The sequence below is a fragment of the Mastigoproctus giganteus genome, chromosome 3 (assembly GCF_048544385.1).
Source record: "Mastigoproctus giganteus isolate SK-2022 chromosome 3, ASM4854438v1, whole genome shotgun sequence".
Taxonomy (NCBI): domain Eukaryota; kingdom Metazoa; phylum Arthropoda; class Arachnida; order Uropygi; family Thelyphonidae; genus Mastigoproctus; species Mastigoproctus giganteus.
Genome location: NC_143577.1, coordinates 249753212 through 249759211, shown reverse-complemented (window position 1 = coordinate 249759211; position 6000 = coordinate 249753212). Strand labels below are relative to the sequence as shown.

Genomic DNA, 6000 nt, shown 5'->3' with positions numbered 1-6000 from the left:
GACCAGTTTCAGGAAAAAAAGAAAAAACAAAAGCTGGTGCAGATAAATTCACTTTAAAAAGATGTTAACCGCAAACTGAGTGTCGTCACGTTTTAGAAGCCAATCACGAATAACCACACATTCCTAAAGTACAACAAGCAGCACGTGCTAATTTCTAACCAATCAGAACGACCCATATGGATTTGGCGCGCAAGTACCGTTCATGAGGTACTTTCGCTTCGTTCTGCGGAGTACAAGCCCAGACAGCGGAAATCGTTCTTAGCGGTGATGGATTTAGGTTTTTTATCTAAAAAAATGTTATCTAATCTTACAGTGATTTGTACGTTATGACAGTAAAACGGATATCCATGTGCGTACATCCAAAAAACATCTCTACGTAAGTTGATGCTTTGTGTACATTTTTTTTATTATCAATATAAAATCTCCTGTTGGGTGTCATCACCGCTGATTGCATAAATCCAAACGCGAAGTTACTGTTACGCAACTGTCCAGTTAATAATTGATACAGCAGCAAATAAAACCGGTTTTATGTCTTATTTTATGTAAAATATTTAAATATTCTCCTATGGAACAATTAGCTTGATTGTATACCGATTCTGAACGTGAGTTACAACAGTTTAACTGGAAACTCAATACAGATTAACAACTGTCGTCTTAAAAGGGGGAAAAAAAAGGGAAAAATCTTTAATTGTTAACCTCACTCGTGCCTTCAACCAGATTAATACAAAGACTATTTTAACTAATAACTTTTTGCTAATGAAAGGCCTTGCGCGTTTGGAATGAGAATACTGAATGAAACCTTTTCACTTCCAACGAAACGTAAAAGTATAAAATAAAAAACTTCATTAAAAATACAGTAAACTTTCAGAATAACGGCACCTTCGGGGATTGAAGGTGCCGTTATGTCGATTTTTCCTGTTATTTGAAGTTGTATATTTAATGCAGAAATAATGAGGCTAAATAAGAAACAGATTAAACATGCGATTTTATTAACTGCATATAAAAATATATATATATATATATATATATACACACACACATGTTGACGATCCACTGCCATTAATTACACCCCTGCTTACGTCCCGTTCTATTTTCTTTATTATGGACATGTGTATATGTAAAGGTGGCAACTTTTGTTCAACTCAGTCTCGTATCTCTGTGAAGAACAGTATCACTACAAATGGGCCAGATGTGTATGACGTAGTTTGTGTGTTTGTTATGTTCTGGCCTCTTGGCTACCCAGGAGCATCACTCACCCGGACAGATGATTCTGGGTACTCGTCCACACCATGGGAAGGTGGGCCAGTCCCAGTAAAACACGTACCGTCTCGAACGAGACTGACCCACCTGGTGTTATCAGCAGGTGGGTCAGGAACCTCTGGGGGCCTCTTCCAAAGAGAAGAAAAAAAGTATGTTAAATAAATAAAATAATAAAGTGTCAAGTTTAGTCTGCGCGATAGTACAGTGGTATCGTCACCGCCTCGCCAGGTGAAAAGGCCTGGGTTCGAATCCCGCCGATGACCTTTTATCGGCTGTTTTCACTTCGTAGCTGAGTTAGTGGGTCTCGGCGTAGATAGCAAGTTTTTCCCCAAAAAACGGGTTTTTCGTCCAGTAAAACAGACAAATCGAGCAGAGAACACGCGAAATTTACAGACAATACACAGGGTGTATTAAATTCCGGGTGACCTAATGTTAATAGTTTGGATAATATCAAGTTTGTCACAAAGCTTTAATGTTGTTCTTCTTTTCTTATCTCTGTATGAGGTTTACTAACTTTAAGAGCCATAGTTGAGGGGTTTTTAATTTAAAATAAATGTAAAACAGCTGTATAATCCATGATTAGTAGAGAATTCACATTTGAAAAAAATGGCGAATGTAAACAAATACAGTAATCACGTATCAGTTTTCTTTTTCCGATACTATTATTATTAGCTCGGGTGCAAGGAAACCCGAGGCTAATGCTGCACCAGCAGAGAGAGAGAGAAGGGAATCACCAAGAAGAGAATAATGATAATATCCAGCTCAGGGCGCTGGGTGTGCCAAGCCTATATTCACCAGATGTGAGCCCCTGGGGTAACTGCAAGACAGCTGCTCTGTATGTAAACATCCGATCTCAGTGTTCCTTTATTTCAATAGTCTAGTGTACGGTGTACCGAAACTTAATAGTAGTAAAATATATACTGTACAGATAAATTGTGTATATACTGTACAGGTTATTTTGTGATAAAAGTACTAAAAGCGATAAGATAAATATATTAAGGTTTTGGAAGGATGTGCCCCTTTAGTTGATAAATGGACACATCTCTGTATACTGTATTTTATTACTAATCTTAAGTTCCGTACGTTGTATTTTTTACCATATTTTTAAATCTAATATAGTTGGGGAAGGACAGCAAGTAGTGATTTTTCCATAGACATACTTTTAGTAATGATTTACTGTTATACCACGTGAATATTAAGATAGTTTATTCAGTTACTAACCTATAGTTTAGTCATTCTACCTCGTAGCACGAGGCCTTTGCCCTTAAATATTTCATAGTTCAGTTATTAACTAAACTCCTATACATCAAGATGACGTTTCGGGATAATAAATTACAAAAACAGTTGGCAGATCATAAGGTTGAAGCTTATTTAGAAGGACTTTATGCCAGACACGATCAAAAGGTTTTTGAACTGTCAAGAGCAACTGCTTGAGTTTAAACTTTTCCATTTTATTTGTCCATGGATGAATAAAATAAGCCAGTGGATCGACAGTTACAAATCCAGTAGTGACGATCATTGATCAGATGGAAGTTTCTAGATAGTTTAAGAGTTAGCGTTTAATTAATTTCTCCATTACTTTAGAAAGAGTAGAAGTACTAATGGAACAATAATTAGATAGGAAGGATTTGTCACCACTTTTCAGGAAGTGGCTGAATATCAGCAAATTTCCATGCAGAAGGGAAAACACCTTTTGGAATAAGAAAGTGAAAAAAAAAAAAAAAAAAGCAACAACAGGAGTGAGCATAGGTTTTGAGAACAAGTGGAGAAATACCATCAGGACCTGGAGCTTTCTTAGCATCAAGATTGTTCAAAATTCTGACATCCATCATGGGAGTGTACTGGGAATGGTGGCTCACCAAGATTATCAATGCACTACTTAAAAGTAGGACACTGGCAGATCCGCTTTCTTTGGTTGAAACGGCAATAGAATAATCTTGTTTTGACAGAGGTGGGAAAAAGTTGCGGCCAGTAGCTTTGGCAAGAGACCGGAATGTTGGCTACGATTTGGACAAAAAGCATGTTTTCTCTGTCTGTTCAGAAATTAAGTTTGGACTGATCAATTGTGATTGCAACATTTTTATCTTAGTCTTAGCCTATTCATGGGAATACCAAGGTTTAGATAAACGACGAGATTTTAAGGTGGAGTGTGGAATAAAGGATTTCATCTCTACAAGAATAGTAACTTACGTAGGGCAGTCCAAAACCTTACTTCATCTCCACCGTGCAAAACTGATAATACAAAACGCTGAAAATGACCGGAAGTTTGTATAATGTTGTGCAGTTTGTTTAGTTGTTTCTGGCCACTTTGATCATCAGTAAGGCGATCATTCCTAGAATGTACAGGAGATCGAGACACCCGGCAAGCAGGAGGCCGATAATAGCCAATACTGTACATGATCTGACGATGGGTTCCATCAAGATTCCCGAAACGTCACCTTTTAATGTATAGGAATTTAGTTAGTAACTGAATAAACTATCGTAATATTCACGTCGTATATGAATGGCCATTACTAAAAATTTAATTCTATATTTTTAAAGTTTCATTTTACACTTACATTTCAGGGGTAGTGAAAAGCTTTGCTTTCAGTATCTTAATTAAATTGCAACCTAATTGGGCATATTTTTTAGGGATGGAAAATAAAGGATTAAAATTCAGAAATTAATACGAACGAGTTTTTACTTCACTTGATATACTGCCCCCTATCCAAAATCGTGGGATATCCTATTGCTTACAGGAAATTGATTACGAAATATGCGCATATTTTGGTCTGTAAAGGTGAACGTCGGTTACCCCAGAAATCATTTGAAAATTCCGAATGTCTCTAAAAACAGAAAATTAAGAATATGCCATTCTTAAATTATTTACAGTGCCTGCTGTCCTTTCTGACAGTTTGCTGATGACTTGAGAGTTGGAAGGGTGATTAACAAATGGAGCCAGGCCATCTTACTTCAGAAAAAGATGTGGATACAGAAAATGGTAACTGAAGTTTAATACTCCTAAGATTTTAGAAACAAATCTAGGGGTTACGTTTAAGGGAAAGGAGAGGAGCCGAAAGTGGTTCAGAACAAGTTTTGAACTCAAGGAAGGTATTACGATTCGGTCGGACATTTTCCATGCAATGTAAGAATTGGCAGCCACGAAGGCACATGGTGTCTTATCTGATTTATAGGACCTATGCATAGCCGCTAACTCGCCGAGTATACGATGGAGGAACTTCCTTGGGATTTGATTTTACAACTTTCTCAGTATTATCGTTGCAGTAGTTAAGTTGTTCTCCGTGCAGTATAACGTAAGCTTTTCTAGAATAAAGGATTAAAAGATTACATTGCAGCATAAAAGCTACAATTTAAATAGAAATGAAAGCGATGATGACGAATAGTAAAAACATACACTAAGTTTTGGAACGATATGCTGCTTAATCAACATGGCATACCATCATTATGTGGCGCACTATGGCCATAGTTGCCGATGTGCCCAATAAATCCTGAAACAAACCATCATTATATATTCCAGAAGACTGGAAAACGTGATACATGTGCTGTCAACAGATCAACGTGGGTGGGGAAAAATCAAGATGGGGGAGGTAAGAGAGGAAAATATCGGCCGTCAGCAGACCTTGAAGTAGGATGATACGCTTGAATTTTTGCGGCAGAAATTTTTTTTTATTACTTTCATTATTCATCGGTACACTCTTATCGTATATTCTTAACGCTTTATTTTCATCTATTATAGCTTTCATTATGCTGTATTTCCCCCCCCCCCCCGGTGTATTTTAATAAATTTCTTTCATTTCGTTGGCAGTTGCGCGATTTATTTCACTACAGTATTCATTTCACTACTTAATTCATGAAATTTAAGAAATCTGATTTCGTTAACGATTTCGCCGTCAGATGTCGCTAGTCTAGTTTGCAAAAGAGGAAGACGAGATAACAGCATTGTAACGTGCGATCATTTCAGCGTACTAGTGTAAAGCAAAGTTTTTTTTTTTTTTTTTTTTTATTTATTTATTTATTTATTTATTATTATTATTAATAGTAGTAGAGGCAAATGTTGCAAGAAAGCAAGCTTATAAAGCATCAGCTGTCCATCCCCTCCAGTATTTACTCTAGTCCTTCCTTGAATTTATTCAAACTTTTCGCTTCCACAACAGATGAAAGTTTGTTTCAACAATCAACCACCCGCTGACTGAAGGCAAACTTCAATTATCCTACCTCAGTTTGAATTCATGCTCCTTGTGTGTGTACTTAAGATAGAATGTAATCAACATTGAGAGTTTACTCAATCCATTCAAAGCCTTAAACACCTCACTCAGATCACCTCGCGGGTGCCTAGTCTCCATCCGCTGCAGTTTGCAGAACTGAGCCTCTCTTGGTAAGACCACCCTTTTGGTTCCTTCACCAATCTCGTTGCCCTTCTCTGCATCCTTTCCAGCAGCTCCTCGTTCGTTCTGAAATGGGGCCTCCAGACCTGTATGCAATACTAAAGATGTCGCTGACTATTGCCTTATGCAACGAGATAATAAAATCACTTCACCTTTTAACCCTATAGACCGTATAGATCAGCAGTTCTCAAACTGCTTCGCGACACCCTAGGGAGGTGCCATAATTTACCAGGGGTGTCGCGGACGATGTAATAGTTTGTACAGGGTGTTTCAAAAGTGATGATCAATAATTTAAAGGTGAACTGTACAGACTACAATATGCAAAAAAAGCCTAGTAAACATGGGTCCTTAAGTG

General features: G+C 37.4%; 1 protein-coding gene across 6 annotated transcripts in view; it reads left to right on the top strand.

Annotated features, from left to right (window-relative positions):
- The first annotated feature begins 264 nt into the window (after positions 1 to 264).
- Positions 265 to 6000, top strand: part of LOC150089020 (uncharacterized) — a 291242-nt gene continuing 285506 nt past the window's right edge. For all 6 annotated transcript variants that reach the window (XM_090371014.1, XM_090371013.1, XM_090371012.1 and 3 more), the window contains exon 1: positions 265 to 376. The gene's annotated coding sequence lies outside the window, so the exon portion shown is untranslated. The remainder of the gene's footprint in view (positions 377 to 6000) is intronic.